Source organism: Eleutherodactylus coqui, chromosome 12 (genome assembly GCF_035609145.1).
Source record: "Eleutherodactylus coqui strain aEleCoq1 chromosome 12, aEleCoq1.hap1, whole genome shotgun sequence".
NCBI lineage: Eukaryota > Metazoa > Chordata > Amphibia > Anura > Eleutherodactylidae > Eleutherodactylus > Eleutherodactylus coqui.
The window spans coordinates 118,840,688-118,863,761 of NC_089848.1; the positions used below are offsets into that span (position 1 = coordinate 118,840,688).

At 49.2% G+C, this 23,074-nt stretch overlaps 1 protein-coding gene across 1 annotated transcript in view; it reads right to left on the minus strand.

Moving 5' to 3' along the window:
* Nucleotides 1–22,755, minus strand: part of VILL (villin like) — a 97,268-nt gene extending 74,513 nt beyond the window's left edge. Inside the window, exon 1 of the mRNA XM_066585445.1 lies at nucleotides 22,623–22,755. The gene's annotated coding sequence lies outside the window, so the exon portion shown is untranslated. The remainder of the gene's footprint in view (nucleotides 1–22,622) is intronic.
* Nucleotides 22,756–23,074: the final 319 nt, after the last annotated feature.

A 23,074-nucleotide genomic window follows, 5' to 3' on the forward strand; every position in this document is an offset into this window, starting at 1 on the left:
TGGGGGGGGGGTAAATCCGCCAGATCACCGAAGGGTACTAGGGCTCGGTATAATAGAGTCAGTCTCCACATCAGAGCGCGGATTTACTGAACATGTTAAAGGGACCCTGTCACCACGTTTTCCTAAACCAGTCTAAGCTAATATGGTAGTAGCGCTCATCCGGACAATGCAGCAGCGCTAAAAACGCTGTTATGGCTTCAACGGTTCATTTACAATCTTCATATAATGTTTTCCTGCCTGAGATACAAAGGAGCTGGCAAAAGAGTCCGATTTTAGCAAAAAGGTCAGATTTCGTCAGCTCTCCTGGTTCAGGCACACCTCTGTGGTTTGATGGACAGTTATGCAAATGTCTATCTTCCCTAGAAATCTTGCGCATGCGCTATGCCTAGGGATTCCTGCACTGCTACGTCATTGCTAGCGGGTGCAGGCGCAGTGCACATCAATGGTCCTGGAAGTTTCTAGAAGACTTCTAAGGTCCTTCAAAGATGCTGAGGAAGTGATCTGCGCTGTCGGTGCAGTTACTGCTCGGTGCGCATGCGCAGGATTTCAAGTTGAGGAATAATGGAGCAACTGGAATGTATAAACCGGAATACCGGGGTGACAGAACACATCTCTGCACTGCTCTAGGTGACGGCTGCACAGGGGTAGGTCATGCTGACGGGTCCCTTTAAATATGGATTTGTTCTGTGGGAAAATCCTTCTGATCGGAATCACAGGTTGTACTTCTGTCACTTCTGGACAAATATTCCATTAAGCGCTCCTCGTTGGGCTCCTTGTCTGCACATCTAACGACGTCATATTTATTATCAGGCAGCAGTTAAATATTTTATCTCCCAGCAGAGCACACCGGGGAGAACTGGCGCTGGCCGCCATCGGCCGGGTCACAGAGCAGGTAGGAGGCGGTGAGAAATAATCTGTATACCGGGTTATTACGCTCCACTGACTGTTTACTATTCACACTCACTGGTTTTCAGCGTTTCGAGTTCTTGGGTTGTAAAAGACTCAGTGAATCAGGCCTCTCTCACACGGGTGTAATCAGCTGCGTGCTACGAGAGGATCCCCCGACATGCGTATCTGCTGCTTGCCAACAGTCCCCATACACTATCTTAGCATGTATGCATGTGTAATATGCGCCAAGATGGAGCATGCCGTGATTTTGGTTTTTAGGGTCCCTTCAGACGAGAGTATGCGCAAAACGTTCACCACAGCGCTGTGAGCAAGATAGATTTGTGCTCATATTTACACACAGTATTGTACTTTTGCGCACGCCGGGCCAGTTCACACGCCCTTTCTGTGGATTAAAAGGCTATTTAGCCTAATGAGGTCCAGATGTGTTCCTCTTCCAGTGGTTTTGCGCAGTGTTTTATGCTTCCCGTTGCATATTTGCGTATTTCAGACTTTTATGGTGTGCAAACGCGCCCAAAAATATAGCATGCTGGACTTTTTGTTGTGCGCATAAAAAAAGAGTAATGAGAACTTTACTGGAAGCTTTGCAGAGTACAACGTTACACACCAGGGCAGGAAGGACGGAGAATGTGAGGTCAGGGGGGAGACCCAGGATGACACCGGGCCTACAGTCCACGTTATCTGTAAGGTACCGCTCCTGGAAGGGGACACTCCGGAGGAGGATGGGGGTAGGATCACTCCACAGACACTCAGTACTTGAAGACAGCTCTGCACGGCGGACTCCTCACTTTACTCGTTCTACAGAGGTGGTTCCTGGTATAGAGGACTTTAGGATACCTCTCCTCCTCTTCCATCACTTCACCACATGAGGGTTGAAGGTACCCCCATGTGGCCGGCACTCCACTCCAACCGTAGAAGATGATGAAAGACTCACACCACACCCCAATCATTGACATTATAGGGTACAGACATCACATGATTAGACGGATATTGGTACTTTACCAGACATATCTCAGCCTCTTTCAGACATTGACCTCTCACATGCTGCAGCTGTGCAATACACATAACAGCAGGCAAGACACTTTGCACAGTGCATGCACATGGAAGACATGACATGTATGACAATTATGGAGGGGCCAGAAATAGGTGTTTTCGGGTCACTACAAATGAATGGGTTTTATGCTCTGCAAATCATTTGTGCACACACGCTCACATGAAGCCGCCCTTACACACATTTTGCAGCCTTGATTTTTCTATTTGTTAGATTTTTAACAGGCGCTTCTTTGTGTGTTTTGAAAATCTTATAGAGAAGCCCATAAAAAAAATGAAAAAACACCCTACCTGAAGGGTACTGAAAAAAAACTGTCAGCACGCACCCAAAAATTGCACTACGACGAGACTACAAGAGGCCATAAACAAAATTGCGCTGGTCCTGCGTCTTACATCTCACTAACTTCTGTCCGTGTGAGGATGCCCACGAATAACCCAAATTGTAGCTCTGTACAAAGTTGGAAGCATGCGAGGATTATTACGGTCATCCAAGCTTCCGGCATTCTGTATTGGATGCCTGATGTGTGAATCTTTCCTTTATATGCAAGTCCTTCGTGCGTCACCAGACGGGGTCTATCACGTGTATGGGGGGGTTAGAGAGAAATAGCGCGGTCTGATGCATCCTCAGTGTAATGCTCATTTGCACATGTGATCTTTGCACTCGTAATATGCAGCAAATAGAACCCGTTGATTTCTATAGGTTCCTTCTCACCGTTCTTTCCGTGCGAACAAAAGTGACAGGCTGTATTTTTGTATTTGCACACCGAAGGTCCAGTAGGAGTCTGTGGGGCGCGCAGATACACACATATGTACTTGTAGGTATGTGCAAAACACAGCGCATTCCCATGAACGCCGCCACCTCAAGAGGCTAATTAGCCTTTTAAATCAGGGCGGAGGTGAACAAGTGGTGCCAGTGCAAATACACTCAGTATCTGTGCGGGCACGGGCGGAAAAAACACTCCTTCAGGCTGGTTTCACACAAATATGAACCCCGTTCATTTGAATGAGTTCAGTCACATTAATGATGTTTTCCTGCATGGCGCCGCATTGTGATGCTACGCAGGAAACAAACTGCAGCATGTCCTATCTTCCTGCCATATCGCCCATTGCTTTCAAAAGGGCCAGTGCCAGCAGCGCCAGCTCCACCGAAAGCAATGGGAGGGCTCCGCGATCCTCTGCGTAACCGTGACAGCAGCGGCGGCCCAACTGAAATCAATGGGAGAGTTCCGCGATCCTCTGCGTAACCGTGACAGCAGCGGCAGCCCCACTGAAAGCAATGGGAGGGCTCCGCGATCCTCTGTGCGGCCGTGACAGCAGCGGCGGCCCCATTGAAATCAATGGGAGAGCTCCGCGATCCTCTGCGTAACCGTGACAGCAGCGGCAGCCCCACTGAAAGCAATGGGAGGGCTCTCCGATCCTCTGTGCGGCCGTGACAGCAGCGGCGGCCCCATTGAAAGCAATGGGAGGGCTCCGCGATCCTCTGTGCGGCCGTGACAGCAGCGGTGCGGATTCCCTTCATCCCCGCAGTGATGTAAGGCTGTTTTCACATGAAATCAGCTCGCACCCATGAAGCTTTCATATGGATGGTGAGGGCGATATTAAGCTGTAATTCGCGGCCCGATATCACCCTCGCCCGTGTGAAGTCAGCCTCATTGCACATGTACGTTGTTTGTGCTTACGCCAGTGTGCGACCACCCTTAAGACTGGGAACACTCTCAATCCTTTACCCGCTCACTTATCTACTAAATAACCAATACTTACAACTTCTTGTTTCTGCCAATTGTGGGGTAGGCCACAGCTTTTATTTATTAACGAATATCAAAAAACCTTATTGAAAAACTTTATTGAAAAAACTGTCCATGCTGTCCGTATGCTAAAACTTTAAAGTCCGTAAACAGTCCACTGAGGACGTTTGTAAGCCCCGTTCCTTCGGCTTGCAAACCCTCCTCTACTTCCTCACAGCATGGACAAAAAATCCGGGCCAAAACAGCTGTGACAACTTCCAACGATAGTCCTTCATAACCGTCCCACCTCTCCCCTATCCCTCCAGGGCGGGTGGGCGGGTGTCTCTTCTCCAGTCTTCTCCCGTCTCTTCTTGTCTCACGACTGAGCTCCTTCCGCTCCCCCCCACCCTTTCTCTTCCTGTCTAAACTCCACCCCCCTTTTTGCTCGCTCTACTTAACCCCTGCTGTACCTGTTCCCAGTCATGTGCCGCCTCCTTAGTTAGCTCGCGGCATTCAAGACTGGGAACACTCTCAATCCTTTACCCGCTCACTTATCTACTAAATAACCAATACTTACAACTTCTTGTTTCTGCCAATTGTGGGGTAGGCCACAGCTTTTATTTATTAACGAATATCAAAAAACCTTATTGAAAAACTTTATTGAAAAAACTGTCCATGCTGTCCGTATGCTAAAACTTTAAAGTCCGTAAACAGTCCACTGAGGACGTTTGTAAGCCCCGTTCCTTCGGCTTGCAAACCCTCCTCTACTTCCTCACAGCATGGACAAAAAATCCGGGCCACACGGGATGTGCCGCGTTACTACGGCTCATTCCGTCCCCACCCCACCAACCCGAGCTAAAGCTTTCTCAACCCCATCCTGCAAGCCAGATAGGAACGTATCCAACCCTACATCATTGAGGTGAACACCGTCCCTCCTCAATGCCCCCTTTTCCTTCTCTTCCAGCTCCCAATGGCGCACCGCCACCCCTCCGATAGAGTGAACGAACTGCGACATCCGCATGTTGATCAGCCTCCTGGCTCTATCCACCGCTTCCAGGCTCCTCGCTCCATTCCAGAGCCTCCTCGCGACAATGTCCGACCACACAATGATGCATTCGTTAAAACATTCCCGAAAACGCAGTAAGTCCTGCTTCATGATGACCAACAGGTCTCGTGTCTTTGCTTTCCCGAGATCATTCCCCCCGGCGTGAACCACCAACACCACTTTCCGGGGGGTACTTCTGGCTATGTCCACCACCAGCTTCCACATGTCGGGCCATCTTAGCCCCCGGACTCCGTGCCAGGTTACGGATGTTCCGGGTAGGCCTAGCTCCGCTCCCAACGGGCGTACTGCTGCCCTCCTTTGTGCCCAGTGAATATAGGAATGCCCGACTATGTGTACCTTCCACGGTTCTGCTGCTGCAAATAAAAACAAGAAAAACAAAACAAGGGCAACCAACTTGAAGGACACTGCCTCACATTTAAAGAAAAACGAGGGGCCTTTTGACCCTAACTTAAATCTCCCACCGCCAGATCGGGTCGCACATAAGACTTATATGCCTGGGACTTCCATCTCCCAAGCCGTTTTAACCCGTCTTCGTTCATTCCACCCGCATCTGCCGACGTGGCCGCACCGATTCTGAAGGAGTGGGTTCCGAATTCCTTCGGATCGAGGCCCACAGCCCTCAAAGCCGATTTTAACCCCGCCGTTACCTGAAACCTGATGAGGGGGAGGCCGGATGCGTGAACCAAAAACTGCTCCCCCGCCGGCCTTGTTGCCATGTAACTGGCTACCGTATCTACTGGGCACCAAACTGCGCCTAGCCGCGAGATCGGCACCCACTCACCTCTACCGAAAACGTCGGTTTTTGATTTTTTAATCCTGACCCGTAGCCCGTCGTCTACCGGTACCACATCGTCAAACATAAGACCTCCCGGAATAAACTTACTCTTCGGAACTAACTCGCCGATCCTGAGCGCCGCAAAAAATGCCAGCAAGAACGCCGTCCTAAACAGTAAAACCTCGTACCCGTTGCAACACGTGACCTCCAAAGTGTCCAATAACTTGCACAACAACTGGTAAGTAATCGGGCGGCGGGCATCAGAGCCGGCCTTTTCTTTCTTCCACCCGCGCACTATCTGGCGAAAAACGAACTCTTTTGTAACGTCTCTGAACCCGTGCAACTTTAGCAAAAAAGCGACGCCCGCCAGATGCTTTTTCGCCGCATCCACCGACGCCCGTCCCGCCCGTAGGGACGCTAACATATCCAGGGTAGCTGACCGGGCCCTCTCGCCCCCAGCTACCCTGCCATCCGTACAACACAACCATTTTTTCCACACCGCATTATAGTTTTTCCAGGTTCCCACTGCCACGGATGACTCGACAAGCTTCAGCAGCTCTGTTCTGCCAGATCCCACAAGAAAAGCGGGCAGCGTACTCCCAACGCATCCGCCTGAGGGTGCCGCTCTCTGAACCGCTCCATCTGCGAACGAGAGAGCGCGTCAGCTGCCACATTTTTATATCCCGGCACATGCTTTGACCGTAAATATATATTACGCTGTAAACATCTCAAGACCACATGTCTCACGAGTGCCAACACCGGTGGGGAAGATGAAGACTGCCGATTAATAATGTGCAACACCGCAGCATTATCAGACCAAAAACACACTTTGTGATCTTGTAACTCCTCACCCCATAGTTCCACAGCCACCACCAACGGGAAAAACTCCAATAAAGTAATGTTTTGATTCCACCGCTTAGTTATCCAGGATACTGGCCATGGTTCCCTGCACCAGTGGTTCCGGAAAATAACCCCAAATCCAGTAGACCCTGCAGCGTCCGCGGACAGGCTAAGACCTGTACCCGACCACTCTTCCTTCGGGCACACCACCTGCCCATTGAACGCTTCCAAGAAGATTTTCCATGTGTGTAAATCCCCTCGAATCCCGGGCGTGACTCTAATAAAATGATGCGGCTCCTTTACACCCACCGTCGCTAGCGACAGCCTCCGTGAAAAAACGCGACCCATGGGTATCACTTTGCACGCAAAGTTCAATAAACCCAAGAGGACCTGTATTTGACGCAGCGTAACTTTTTTACACCATACGACATCGTTAACCGTCTGCCGGAGGCGGGCAATTTTTTCAATCGGTAATCTAAAAACCATTTCCTCGGTGTCGATCTCGATTCCTAGGAAAGTTAACCTTGTCACCGGGCCCATGGTCTTTTCCTCAGACAATGGGACCCCCGCCTCCTGCATCAATGACCGGAATGTGCGTAACAAAAACTCGCAGGTGCCCGATGCCTCCGTACCGATAAACAGAAAATCGTCAAGGTAGTGCGTCACCGATGTGATGCCCGTTTCAAACCTGAGCATCCATTCCAGGAATGAACTGAAAAGCTCGAAGTAATAGCACGAAATCGAGCAGCCCATCGGCAGACACATATCATAAAAGAACTGGTTATCTACCTTGCAACCCAACAAGTGGAAACACTCAGGGTGAATTGGAAGTAGCCGAAAAGCCGACTCAATGTCGGCTTTCGCTAACTGTGCCCGCTTACCTGCTGCTCTGACCAAAACGACCGCCTGGTCAAATGACGCATAAACCACCGATGCTTGTTCCTTTGTAATGCCATCATTTACCGACTCCCCTTTTGGGAAGGATAGATGATGGATCAATCGGAACTTGCCCGCCTCTTTCTTAGGGACTAGCCCCAACGGTGAGACCCGCAAGTTCGCGAACGGTGGTTCGTCGAAGGGGCCCGCCATGCGGCCCGCCGACACCTCTTTGTTGACCTTTTCTCTTACCAATACTATATTATCCAGGGCCGACTTTAAATTTGCGCACAAGGTGGAAGCAGGTTGAAATGAAAAGGGGATTAAAAAACCGTCGGTAAAACCTTGTCTAAGGATTCTTGCTTCCTCCCTCCTGTGGTATCTGTCGAGCCACTGGAAGAGGTACTTGCTTTTCACCGGGGTTCGGTGCTCCACTGGCACCGCCCCCGGCGACTGGCTGTCTCTGTTTTCTGAAGCAGCGCACCGCGGAGTGTTGTCCTCCGCAGACCGAACATTCGTGCCTAAACTTGCACGTCGCGAAAAACCGACAGTGGCCCTCATTATAGAGCCAGCATGACCCGTTTTGCCGCGGAGAGGCCGCAGGGGGCTGTTGCCCGCCCCCCGCGGCCCCCCCTTGAAAGGTAGGTTTTTGCGGGCGTTGAGCTAAAATGAGTTGCAACCATACATCGGTCGCTTTTGTCGCCCAACTCACGGCCGTACCCGACACGCGCCGACGAAAGTCCTCGTCATAGCGCCACCACGCGGTGCCTCCGTGCAACTTATATGCACTGAAAATGGTGTTAAGATAGACCAACATCTCGGGACCTTTCTTAGGGTACTGTTGGCATGTAACGTACGCCAAAATCGTAAACGCTTGAACCCAATTACAGAAAGTCTTAGCGACCTTCGATTTTTTATCCACACGATCCGACACCCTCTCTTTATCCACCGTCACATGGTCCGGAGACAACAGAGACCATATATCCACATAAACACCTTTCCGGATCTTATCGAGTAGATCATCCGACACACCGACCCCCAAGGGGGCAACCCCGCAGAACAGCGAGTCTGCGTATCTCAACCCTTCCATCGGGTCCACTTCACCTCCGGCTGTTAAGCCACCCTCCTGCCCCACGGGTGGGCCCGCGCCCCCCGGGGATCCACAGGACACCGATAAAACCTCTTTTTTATCCATTTTACTCAAAACCGATTTTAATACTAACACCAAATCATTTTTCTCCGCCACCTTGGCGGGATCCATTACATTTTTCCAAGCATTTAAACAGTCTGACTCACCGGCACGACCGTCCTCCGGCATCGCCAAGGGCGAGGTCCCTGCCGTCCTTCTCCCAGGGCTCCTGCCTCTGCTGCTCGATGGCTGCCGCGAACTCACATGCGGAGCGTCGTTTGTCGCATATCCTCCCGCTATCATAAGGTGGCCCCGCTCTGGCCGTCCCGGGGGTGTATCCCGCCTCCTGTGGCGTATGTTGTGCCTGCTTGTTGAAGGTGTTGGCGGAGGTTCCGCATGGCGGTAAGTATCCTGGTGGTGCCGTACACCTGGACTCCTGGATCCGTCGCCCAGAGACTCTCCGCTCGGCCTCCTTATGCTCTCGCTTGCTTGCGCTCCTACTCTCGCAAGCTCACTCTCACGCCTTTGCTGATACCTTGCCCTCCTAGCTCTCTCGCGTTGTCTACGCTTGGCACCCAAACCTTGCCTGTTGCCGCTTGCGCGACTGGCGTAGCCCTGTGAGGAATCCCCCCCACCTGACGATGTTGCCACCACGAAACGTGGGTTGACATAACAAAGCCTCTGTGAGCTAGGGGCCGCTATCGCTTGCTGCTGTGGAAGGTGATATCTGTGAGCCGCGCGACCGCTATGCTCACGAGTCTGGGTGCTGACTACGTACCCGGTGCCAGCGGGCGGGATGTAAGTGACATACCGGCTATGTCGTTGCTCATGGATAGGGTGACCCGCATAAGACCCGGTCGAGGGACCCTCCGGGACAAGGGAAACAAATGGGATCCCCGCTTCTCCTATAATCTCCCCACTTTCCCTAACTCTCTGAGCGCTCCCTGCCCTGGTGGCTGCACTGCCGGTAGAGCTGGTGGCCGGGCTGTATCCCCTATCCCTCCCCCCCCCAGGGTTATACCTCCCGGGTAATGGGTTTAAGTGCCTGGCCACCTGGCCCTCTGAGGACGCTCCTCCCCCCCTCCTCCCCGGTACCTGGCGCTGCTGCCTTGCTCTGCCGCCATCTTGCCTGCCTTCCCGCCATGCGTCTGCACGTGGTACGTGCCTCCTTGGCTGCTCCATGCTGCCGGTGTCTCCTGCTGCCGTGCGCCCGACTGCGCGCTGGCTCCTGGACCCGGAGCCCCTGCTTGATGCTGCCGGTGCCCCTCTGTTGTTTTGCGGACTGCCGCCCGGCTGTTCCCGCTGCACCTCCGCGGTCGCTCCAACCGCCGCGCGATTCGAATTTCGCGCCTCCGCCCTCGTGGCGCGTCCCGCGCCCTGCATCATCTCTCCGCTGCGGCCGCTCCTGCGGCCGACCCTCTTGGCGGCGGGGCTCGGACTGAGCCTCGCAGGGGGGTTCCGTCTTCTCCTCGGGCGGCCTCGCCCGGCATCCCCCAGCTGTTCCGCTCCCTCGGCAGCCGCCGGTAAAGCTGCTGCAGGCCCGACTGGCCTTCCGGACTCCGACCCCGATCTGCAGCTTGCGATGATCTCCTCCAGCCATTCCGCGCCGTCCGTCTGGATCGCCTCCCGAATCTGGGCTCGCAGCTCCTCCATCCTCCGATCTTGGGACTTCTGGATCGCCGGACGCGGTTGCCTTCTCTTCTTCCACGCCGCTTGCAGGTACTTCTTCGCCGCTTCTCCTCTTCTGCTGGATACTCCTTCCCTTTGCCGCACCTCTTCTCCTCTCTCTGGAAACACTTTTCGCCCTTTTGCAATCTTCTTTCTGCTGCTGTCTCTTCTCCAGTCTTCTCCCGTCTCTTCTTGTCTCACGACTGAGCTCCTTCCGCTCCCCCCCACCCTTTCTCTTCCTGTCTAAACTCCACCCCCCTTTTTGCTCGCTCTACTTAACCCCTGCTGTACCTGTTCCCAGTCATGTGCCGCCTCCTTAGTTAGCTCGCGGCATTCAAGATCCTTGAGCTGATCTGGCCCGAACATTCCTCCAAACGCTCGTTTGTCTGGCAGCCGGTCCATGTAAATGAAGCTTAGCTCCACCCCCGTTCTGCCCCCTCCCATTGCAAACAGCCGGAGGGGAGGAGCTAGGCAGAGTGTCGGTAAAGGGGAGGGAAGGGGAAAGACAGCTTAGATGGTAGCGTATATCATGAACACGGCGGCCGATATACGCTCCTGTGAATAAGCCCTTAGGCTGGTGTCACACGGGCGTAAGCACATTTACACACACATTTCCACGATGGCCGTTGCATTTTTGCCAAGGACCCAAAAATTGCTCTATGAGATTAGAAAAACCTTATAGTGTTAGAGCCGCATCAGGGATTCCAAATAGCGCAGCACTCACATGGTTAAGCGCCCATCTTTATTGAAAAAGTGCGCAAGCAGACGACATTTTGACAAGCAGTTTTTTTCCAGTCGAAACGTCGTCTGCTTGCGCACTTTTTTTTAATAAAGATGGGCGCTTAACCATGTGAGTGCTGCGCTATTTGGAATCCCTGATGCGGCTCTAACACTTAGGGCTTTGATGGATTATATAGGTCTTGGATCCCGACCAATGTCTCTGAGCCGGCGTCTGCTGCCCAGAATATACCTCCCCTCCCCCGAGGTGCCTTTAAGTGCCGCCGCCACTGATTGGGGTTGTATATGAGATTAGAAAAACCAATACAAAAAACCACTGGTCAAACATCTCTCAGCCGACGTCTGTCCGCTGCATTTTGGGCCAAAAAATGTACTTTTAGCACACAACCACGCTCCCATTCATTGAAATGGGCAATTAACTTAATTAGTTCCATATGTGCTTTTGCGTGAACGAATTGCGGGTCCACAATGCAGACTTGTATTTTCATTGCGTGCGCTGATTTTGCGTGTGGAAAACGCTTTGCAGATCCATTTGTGTGACGCGAGGCTCAGTGAGCAGTAAGATGCTTGGGATCGGCGATACATCTCGCTGTGTGACCAGGCGGATGTACAGGCAGCCGATGGGGCGGAACTATTGTACTTGCGATCGTTCGTCTGATTCTAAGGGCTTATTCACATGAGTGTATATCGGACGGCGTTTTCACGGTCGGCCGATATACGCTACTATCTGATGCATTGGATTCCAATGTATCAGATCACACAGGCGTATTCCCGCAGCATGAAAGCACTTTTACGTCGGGCAGGAAAGATAGTCGTGGAATTATCTTTGTGCCCGGAATACGGCGGTCGCTGCCATAGACTCCTATGGGAACCAATGACAGCAGCCGGAGAAGGGAGGTGGGAGGGAGTTTAGTAGCATGACTGCTAAACTCTCTCCCCCTTCTCCTCTCCACCCCTTGCCAATGTTTGCAATGGGAGGGGGCAGAGCATGGTGTATGCCCCACCCCCTCCCGCACCCTTTCCCCTCATTGCAAACAGCTGGAGGGGAGGAAAAAGGAGGTGAACCGGGGAGGGAAGGGGGAAGACAGCTTAGCAGAACTTAGCTGTCTTCCCCCACCCAACGGCATAAGCCGAGTCCGTGCATCAGCTGGTCGTGAAAACACCGGTCGGTATACGCTTGTCTGAAAAAGCCCTAAGTCGGTAAGACTTTGCGAACATTCAGAGAACTCTCAGAACGTGTTTTTCATCGATCCCGGCCATTTCCCCTCATTACAATCAGTGCAGTACAAAGATCTCTTGCTGGAGGTGGAGTATTCAAGACCCGTTATTAGGAAGAGAATGCTCTCTCAGCACTGAGGACTACACGGAAGACTACTGGAGCACTGGAGAGCAGCGAGAGGGACCCGAATGGCGCCTGCTAGGTGTGTACTGTTTTTTTTTTTCATGTAGGGTAGCTAGGGCTTATTTTCAGGAGAGGAGTTATATTTAAATCCCCTCCCCCAGCTTCCACTCCCCCCTCAAAAAAAAGATCAGAGTAGGGCTTATTATTGGGGTTGGTCTTATTTTCAGGGAAACACAGTATTTTTTCACGCAGCAGAGAATTTCAGTCACTCATGTCCTATATTTTTAGGTGTGATTTATTTATTTTGGTGCCGCTAAAATTCCTTCATATATGCTTTACAAAGTTGCTTTTTTCTTGTCTTCACAGACAACAGGCACCACAGGACTTCAGGTCTTTGTGTCATGCCGTGTGATACATTTCATTGTCTAATGACTGATATTAGACTTTGTAGGGTTAGTTTTCATTGTTTCCTCTCTAGGACCCATATCCTGTTGTCCCGTGGCAGGGCTAGAAACTTAAAGGGGTTGTCGCAAGAAAGACACAAATGGCCTATTAGTTGAATCAGTGTCCAATCAGCAAGGGGCCCGACTATCATGATGCCACCAATTGCTACAGTAGCTTAAAGTAACACTGAGACCAGGAAACCTCTATACAGTGCTGGCCCTAGGTTAGATGGCACTTGAGGTTTTGGCTCCTCTACGTCAAAGAAAAACTTTCTGCTTGTGCAAAAACTAGCAAGATTGCAGCATACCCATACCAGAACAGCTCAGCGAATAAATACTGTGTCAGAACCGAACTCATAACATAAATATAGCACCAAATCCAAGATCATAATATAAACACAGCACAAACCAAGCGCCGTACAAAAAATACAGCACCAGAACCAAGCTCATGACAAACACAGCACCAGAAACAAGCTCCATACATAAATACAGCACCAGAACCAACACCATATCAGAAATTCAGCACAAGACCCAAACTGATAACATAAATACAGCACCAGAACCAAGCCTAGTACACACATAGAGTAGCAGTACTGAGCAATTGTGTTGAGGTGGTGACAATGGGTAACAGCAATGCTTTGAAACATCAGAGTAGAAAAGACAAAGCCCGAGAACGTTGATTTATGTAGCACCACAAAACGTTGCCACCTGATGGAAGCTCATCTGGCCAGAAGGACCTAGGGCACTCATTGCCCCCAGCCTACATCTGCCTGGTGCCCCCCCCCTCCACCCACTGGCTGGTAGCTGGTACCCTGTGCGACCGCATGTGGCCATGCCTCCCTACTACGTCTTCATCTGTTGCCTCGGCTCAGTTTATCCAGATGTCCGCATGGTTAGCTAATGACTGTGAGCAGAGCCGACGGGTCACAAAGGGCTTCCCAACGTCATTCTTACAATATCCCACCTGAGACCACCTCCTTAACACTTTCACCAGAGGTGGGCGGTCTGTTATATTTTATTTTCATTAATATTTTTCTAAAAGAGTAATTAAAAAGAAAGTAAAAAATGTGGATAATCCCGCTGTGCCGGTTGTGTGCCGGGTACGTAACTGTCCCAACTCTCCGCAGGACTCAGGTCTAAACTTCATGGTAAGGTGATCCCTGTCTGCCCAGAATCCCCCGTCCACCTCCTGTGGCAGCATGCAGTGTCCGGATGAGATCTCCCTGGTTATCAGTAGATGCTGCAGCTGGGATCAATCGATAATTGCTGTAGACAATGCTCATTACGGCTGGTTTCACACAAGCGTATATGTGACTGTAATACGTATGAGTGTCCTCGCCTGACCGTGGGTCTACTGAGGGGTTTTTCATGACTTTACTACTGATGACCTATCCTCAGGAAAGTTCATTAATAACTGATCTGATGGGGTCCAACCCATGTGATCCACACCCATCAGCTGTTTGCCGGACTGCCGTCAGTGCGGGCATCGCTGCAAACAGATAGCTCTGTCAATACTGCAGCGACCTGGGTTGGTATTTCATTGAATTCAATGGGAACTGTACCTGCAATACCAGCCCGGGCCGCTGCAATGTTGAAAGTGTTATCGGCTTCCAGTGCTACCGTGTTTTCCAAAAATAAAACCCTGTCATATTAATTTTTGCCCCAAAAGAGGTGCTAGGTCTTATATTCAGGTGATATCTTATTATACTTACCTAGCAGGCTCGGGCCACCGCTGCTCTCTGGAGCTCTAACGTGCTGAGCCGCGGCATTAATTGGCGAATTCATAAATCCCGCCTCCACAACACGATGGCTGTGATTGGTTCTCTGACCAATGCTCAGCCAATCAATGCAAAACTCGATGAACCACTCACAAGCATGGCATTGCTTCTCGAGCGCTGCACCGATTGGTTCTCGAGTGATGCTCAGCCAATCAGATCCACCGCTTCCTGGAGGTGGGATTTATGAATCCTGTAACCACAAATTGATCTTCTGTGGGTAAACAAGCACTGCAGGACGCACGCTGGAGCTCCGGACAGCAGCAGGAGGACCCAGACCGAGCCTGCTAGGTAAGTATTTTTTTTTTTTTAATGTAATGCCGCTAGGGCTTATTTTCAGTGTAGGTCTTATTTTCGGGGAAACGGGGTATCTGCACTGATAGCGGGCACAGAAGGGGAAATATAAAAAAAATTAAAAACAATCACAGAAATGTTAATTTTTTTAATATTTCCCCTTCTGTGATGTATTTATATTAGTGTAGGGACCCGCTACAACGCAAGGAACCGTGAAGTGGTTAGTGGGCTCATGTATCTTGGCCAACATCCAACCAATGCCTTGCATTTATTATCTATCATTCACATGCAGTGTGGCATTAAGACTCCAGGGGGAGCCCAGGGTAGCAGTACCAATGTGGTTCACTGATGGAAGTGCAGGGCAACCCGCCGAATTATAATGGCGTCATTAATAGGTTGCTGGTCTGCATGGTGCACTACATGTATCAGAAGGTCTGCCACTTTGTATCTACTCTGTGTGGGATTGTACACCAAGCAGCCCCCCCCCCCTCTATATTAAGAGGCAGTGTGAGTGGCTGTCTCATTGGTGTCCCTCACAGGTATAATTCGCTCCCTCATTTGGTAGTCAGCTACCTGCATGGTAAGAGGATGCATCTATATGCCCTCCTCAGTCAGTAAGTAATGGCCGTTTTCTATGATTGTTTTTGATAGCGGGCTCAGGGATCCAGAGAGAATAGGTCAGCAATAGTAAAAGTCCCAGTAAAGGGGTTGTTCGGTTACACTACAACCACGCTTCAATTGGGCTGTAGGGGTAAAATTACAAACTGAAACATACTTACCCCTCTGCAACCACCGGGATCCAGCACCGTAGTCCATCTGTGGTCCCTGTGGTTGTTTTAATAGCTGCCATCACAGAATCTCAGGTATCCGCTGTAGTCAATGAGAGGGTGCAGCGTCACGTTCTTGAACTCCTGTCTTCATGGCACTCAGAATGTGAGTTCTGATGCCGCAAGAACGGGTGGTGACGCTAAAAAGTTCCTATGATGGCAGCTATCAAAACAACTACTGGGACCATAGTGGGACTGCAGCACTGGATCCTGGCGGCCACGTAGGCGTTAGTATGTTTCAGTTTGATATTTTAACCCTAATAGCCCTATTGAAGCTGGGATGGCACCAATTTTTCTGTGCCACCACATTCGAGGACTAGAGCATTTTTATATTTCTGTCGATAGAGATGTATGAGGGCTTTGTTTTTGCAGGATTACTTGTAGTTTTTATCAGTACCACTTTGAGGTATATATGACCTTTTATTACTTTTTATTCCTGATTTGGGGAAGTGAGATGATCATAAAATTATTATTTTGTCATTTTTTTAATGCTGGATACATAATGTAACATGTTATAGTGCGGCCTGTCATAGATGTCATGGATGTGGCGATAGCAATTATGTGTAGATTTGTGTTCAATATTTAAAGAATTGTGTGACAGGAAAAAACTTTCATCAGTCCTTCAGTAAAACCACTCAGATGCTTTGGTCAGCAATGACTGCAGCATCTGTGGGGTTAAATAGTGTGGAGACAAGATGAGATAAGCAAGTGCCCATCTTCTTGGGTCCTTTTAGACAAGCTGATTCTCGTTTGAACGAAAAAACGATCGAGTGACGTCACTGCTAGTTTATTTCCTCTCGTGCAGCCGGTTCAGACCGGCAGATCCTTCGCTGGCTCGTTCAAATGAGAATCGTTCAGTCTTTCACATTCGTTGTATAACGAGTGCTGTTTAAACTGATGATAAGTGAACGCGCCAGCTATGGATTTTATGCCTGCTAGAGATGAGCGAGTATACTTGCTAAGGCACATTACTCGAGCGAGTAGTGCCTTAGCCGAGTATCTCCCCGCTGGTCTCTTAAGATTCGGGGGGCCGTCGGGGAGCGGCGAGGGAGAGCGGGGAGGAATGGAGGGGAGATCTCTCTCTCCCCCCGCGCCCCCCGCCGCAACTCACCTGTCACCTGCGTCGGCCCCCGAATCTTTAGAGACGAGCGGGGAGGTACTCGCCTAAGGCACTACTCGCTCGAGTAATGTGCCTTAGCGAGTATACTCGCTCATCTCTAATGCCTGCATAAAGTGAACGATCAATGAAAAGTGAATGGTTGGCTCACATTTATACTCAATGATATTGTTCACTTTTCACATTTGAACTATTTTTTTAAATGATAATCATTCCTTCATTAAGAAAAAAAAGATCCCGATATGTGACAATCAGGGAGCAAATGTGTTTTTTGACTGATAAGAGAGGGGATAACATGAAGAAGACTTCATGTTATTCCAACAAGAGAATCACAGCTGTTCTCTGCTCCCCCCCCCCCCCCCCCCCCCACACACACACACAATCTGCTCTGCACACAGACTGAAGTGAAAACTAATTCAGTATTCCCGACCCCACTTCAAACGGCTGTAGCCCCGGTTCTATTGATGCATTTTACAGCAAAGATTCTTGGCATGTCGGTAGCACTGGTAGACCAGGAGCTACAGCCGTTTGATGAAGGATAAGCTCTGTTCATTCAAAACTGTAATGTCCTTTTCCTTTCAGACTCTATTAACAGCTGAGTTGAAGGTTCCGCTTAGAGCCTCCAGTACAGATCTGGCATGAAATGCCGAACCAAAAGGTCATGCTTGCAGGACTTTTTTGACCGGTAAAAATGCCCAACAGGTGCAGGCGCCGAATGCACCCCATTATAGTCAGTGGAGTCCATTCGGCACAGTTTGGTTCTGTTATTGGATGGATCAGTTCATCCAGGGGATACTGTTTTGCTGGTCCCATAACAGAGCAGGTAAATGAAGTCCCTAGTGAAAATGTGAATTAATCTCAGAGCCGTCCTAATCTGTAGGAGGGTTAAAACTCGACATCAGCCTGGACTACACTACGTATTGGCACACTTCATAATATGTAGTGCATTTTTAGCAACTCCATACAAAGAAATGTTGGCAAATATTTGACGTTCAGGTGTGTGACAATCGAGGTTTCACCCTTTTCTTTCACCTGGCGGGGCATGGGAATAAATACTAAGTGTTTGGTAGGGCAGGAACTGGCAGTGATTTCTTCAGCATACGACATCGTGTGTGACTCCGCCATCACATGTTATGTTATATGTGACATTACTGCCCATCGCTTGATTGTTGCTGTTGTCAACCAAGTGTTTGGGGTCCATCCTTGACTTTGCTATGGGGCCCCTTGTATTCTATTCAGTCCCCCTGCTCTAGGACTGAGGCACCCAGACTGTATGTAGTACGACTCAGTCCCATAGGAATCCATTGCGTTGCGTGTGATATGCCTGCGGCTCTCAGCATACTGCATGGTGCTTGACATTCAGAGCATGGAGACGTCTCACCTACTCCCTGCTTTTCCCTGTTTCTCCCTAGCCCACCAGGACCAACAGGGGTTACCGTAAAACAAAAAGAGAGCTTTTTATAAGAAATATGGAGCACTTTAAGAAGAGCCGAGCCCCGGGAATTAAACATAAAAAGTTGCATATTTTTGTACAAGTTGGATTTGTGACTTTTTGCCTATTTTCTACTGTGCTTGCTACTTTTACAAAAAAGTGGGTGGGACTCAGTAGAAGGGACGGGGCCACCAGACAAATTTACTGTAACACCAAAACGGCTCCATCCACAGTGGGAGTCGGCTGTGACTGACAACTGGCCTCCTGCTGTTCACCCCTTACATGCCATGCTAAATGTCAATTGTAGCATACAGGTTCACAAATGGAGGGCACGCCCTTTGTGATGTCATCGGCCCTCCGCTTTGTAATCACAATAGGTTGCCATGGCAACAGGACACCAGACAATGGGGTCCCAGTTTTGCATGGCCTGCAATCACTATGAGAAGCAATAATGTGTTGCAGTACAGAAGTAATGCAATGTATGATCAGTGCAATCATCGCATTGCAGGTTCAAAACTCCAGCAGGTACATAAGAATAGTAAAGAAAAACACCTTTTTTGCACATTTTCCCCTAATTGTTTAAACAAAAAACCTCATTCACACGAGCGCCGTTTTCACGCACTATAGCAGCGAGAAAAGATCACGACTATCGTGCTGTAAAGATCGCGTGACCGGGCTACTTCAACTACTTGCATGTTGTGTGCTTTCAAGGCTCCCATAGGAGCCTATGGAAAGCACGCAGCAAAGATAGGACACGTTTGCGTGTACCTCGGAGCCGACATGCAAGTTCGCACTCACATGTTCTATCTTTTGTTAGGTGGGCTGATTCAGCCCGCCTAACATTCTCTCATGTGAACCAATAGGTTCCTATTAGAATGCGCTCTGTGGGCTGCTAACAGCACGGAAACAGCACTCGTGTGAATGAGGCCGAAAAGGGATCAAAAAAGTTGTATGCACCCCATAATGGTACCAATAATAACTACAGCCGGTCCCCCAAACACAAGCCCTCACAGAGACCCATGCATGAAAGAAGTTATGGGGCTCTGAATGCAGCAATGCAAAAAATAATGTAAAAAGGGGTTTTATTGCGCAAAAGTGGAAAAACCTAAAATACATAACATTTTAGTAGCGCTGTAATTCGACCGACCCGCAGAAAAAAAAATAATCATGTCATTTATGCTGCATGATTAAGGCCGGCCGTCCACGGACGATGCGAAGTCCCACGACAGATCTCCGAGAGCAGGAGCCGCCGCCGAATCTCCGGTGGTCAGCCCTATCTGATAGATAGGCTGACCATGGAGAATCAGGGCAATGATGCGAATTGCCCGCCGCGAGCAGAGAATTGCAATGATTCTCCATTTGTGGACAGGGGCCTATGCTTTCCATAGCAATGTTACAGAAAGCGTCGGCCGGCGTGATTCACCGGCAGTTTACCGCTGGCGAATACACTGCCGCGGACAAGGGGCCTAACGCTGAAAAAAAAGTCAGAATGGTTTTCTCTTCCTGCCCTGCAATACATTACATGTACCCAAAAGACGGTACCCATAAAAATCTAAAGCCCGCCACGCTAAAAAACGTGTATGCCCATGTCAACGGAAAAATTTAAAATAATGGTTTTTAAAAAGCGGAGATGAAAATCCCCCAAAAAGTATCCTTATGGCCCAAATAGGCCTTGTCACTAAGGGGTTAAAAGATTGGATGACCCCTTTAATCCCGTCTATGACCCTCTAGTATTAAATGATATTACCGTAAGAGCATTTTTAGTACATGCGCTAAGGGCGGTTTTATACGACCTTATGCCCAAAAACTCTCGCCCCAGTGCAATTTGCACACAAACGAGGCTGTTGAGGTTGATTTGCGCGCGTGTCAGCGAATAGTACGGTACTTTTTGCACACGGAGGACCAGTTCACGCGCGACACACCCCTTCTGTGGATTAAAGGGCTTTTTAGCCTAATGAGCTCCAGACGTGTTGTTTATTTTCTCGGTTTTGCGCTGTGTTTCACGTGTTTTACGTATTTGCGCACCTCCCATTGACTTCCATGGGGCCTTGGTGTGCAAATACATGGGAAAATAGAGCAGGGCCTTCTTTTTTTGCACACGCACAAAATGCGCACGCAAACCACGCTCATGAGAATAAACCCAGTGAAATCATTGTGTTCTATCCTACGGTCATGTGAAGAGGCCCGAGGTCTACGGCTTCTTCAGATGGCCGCTACAGCGCATATTAGCACATGACCCTATTAAAAGTCTTCTTTTTTCGACAGTTCAAACTTCGTGTTATGACGCACGAGAAAAACAAAACACGGAGAGATAGGCCAATTTCTCTTGCCCATAGTAATATCGTGCGGGAAACATAACCTTAAACCGAAAGCACTGAAATCAATGGCTGAGTTTCATCACATTTTCACACCCGCAAAACCATCCGAAATCACGGCCGTGTGTTTAAGCCCTACAAACGGCCAGAGGTTGTTTGCGCAGGCACACGGTCCACAATAATGGCAGCGCGGCTATTCTCATCCCATGTGCAGACGAGACTCGCCCATTCTGGTCTATAAGAATAGAAAAAAATGGACATCCTGCAAACCGCATACGAACGTCACGCAGAACTGCGCACGGATAAAAAGGGCAGAAGGAGGGGAAATGTGCGCAGAAATAGGTTCAGCTGAGCGGGGCGTACACGCTGGACGGGTTCTAGGAGCTCTGATTGTATCAGGACACGTGACTAGCAGCGAGATTCGGAGTATTAGGGTATGCTGCATTTGGTTAAAGGGAACCTCCAACTTTACAGACACTTTATATAATGTACAACTGCTTAAGATGCAACTCCTCAATATAATGTCATCAGAGGAAATGTCCCTTTAAACTAAAGGAGCTTTTTGATAATAACTGGAGATCTTGACATTTTCCTGCCGTTTCTTCCTCCTCTGTGCCCAGAGTTCTCCTTAAATATAAATCCGCCATGTGGAGCACAGCCTATAATCAGTAAGCCAGTTTGCTGCATGCATGGCCGGCCTTAGCTAGGTGTGACCCGTGCAGTCACACAGTGTACTGACCATCAGCTTGTAGGAGGGGGCACTAAGCACATGTACACTGAGGGTAATCACCCCCAGTCACATAACCTTCTTCCTCTGTATGGCAATGACTTGTAGTACTACATGTATCCTCCTCCTTCTGGCTCTATCTTTTCCCCACTGTCAGCTCATTGGAGCCCCTGCAACACAATCACTTGTTTCTGCTACTGTTTTTATGTACTGAGCTTGGTTCTGGTGCTGTATTTAAGTTATGAGCTTGATTTTGGCACCATGTTTATGTTCTTAGCTTGATTCTGGGTCTGTAATTATGTTATGGGCTTGGTTCTGGTGCTGAATTTATGTATGTGCTTGGCTCTGTTGCAATATATATGTACTGAATACTGGTGCTGTATATGTGTAATGCGTTTTCATGGTGCTGTATTTATGGTTTGAGCTTGGTTCTGATACAGTAGTTATACACAGAGCTGTTCTTGTGCTGAATTTATGTTATTGAGCTTGGGTTTTGGGGCTTTACTTATGTTACGAGTTTGATTCTGGCGCTGTATTTATGTGCTGAAATTGATTCTGGCGCTGTATTTATGTACTGAGGTTAGTTCACGTTGTATTTGTTATAAGCCTGGTTCTGGTGCTGTATGTATGTACTGAGGTTAGTTCACGTTGTATTTATGTTATGAGCCTGGTTCTGGTACAGTATTCATTCACAGAGCTCTTCTGGTGTGGACTACCTATGAGTATAATAAATATACATCGTTTGCATTGGCTGCACTAGTCCTGTATCTAAATACCCCAGGCAAGGAACAGTAGCTTATTGGTGCTGCCCCTGGCATCCAGCACATGGGCACAAGCTCTGCCAACACATTCCTAGCTGCACCTTTGTTGTACATACTACTAGAATGGGGAGAAAGGCAACAACAGAAAATACATGTGAGCATATCAGAAAACGACAAAGATGACCCAAATCTGCACAAACACCTGAGAAATGGATACAGTAATATTCTATTAGTAATGCAGAATATCTTGTCCCGACAATGAAATGTATCCACAAGGCCCACGCGGAATCCTTCTTGGTTATATCATACAAGATCAGTATATTTATATATATAGTCCTATAAACGCCCACCAGCTGCGTCCAACCTACATATGGTGGGAGAGATGTGCTGCACGATATACGTCTCCCGGGGCGGTTGGGTGGTGGTTCCTCGACGTGCCTCAGTGCGGAGTCACACAGGGAAACACCCTTCATATCTAGCTGAACCTGAAAATGCTAATAACCAAAGCAGACCTTCCTGATCGCTCTGGTGGAAGTCTTAGAATCAGCATTACCAGGAGGCTGATGGAATACGCCTCCCTACCTTCCACCTATATATATATATGTCAGCCACTAAAGTAAAGTATAGGAGGCAGCCACAAAATGCAACCTGGCCGAAAAATAACAAACTATCCCAGAAGTTGTATGGAAGTTCCTGTGTTCCCAGGAACAAGCAGAGGAGACGTTCCCCGGAGAAGGGCGATGTTTCTTATTAACTACCCTTCACAGGACAGAAGTGGAGAAGACGCCAAATGACGTAACGGAGTAAGAATTCTTACCTTAGACCAGGAATAGAATTTGTTCTCTGCAGGTTCTCTCGTCAGCACCAATGTTGTCACCTTTACCTGTCACAGGAGCGCAGCTTCCCAAACCTGTAACCTGAGCCCAGACTCACCTGTGGAGATCCTCCTACCTGCTGGGCCAACCCACCCAGAATTCTCTCACCCTACACCCTGCCCACAGTATGGGGGTGCTGGACGTCCTGCTAAGTCAATGAGTAATTTGTATTCTTTTGGTTAGAAGGCCAGGTCCCTCGTACGAAGGTTGTCAGAATGGGACTGCTAGTTAACTGCAGGAGTAAATGATACACAAGGGGATGAAAAATCAGAGCTTGCAGTTATGACATGGAGGTCAGACTCCGCTAAATATGGGGAGAGCATTGTATCTGCAGCTCTAATACTTGTCAATGGAACAGCATTAAAGGTCTTCACATGCGGATTATTACTGCCCG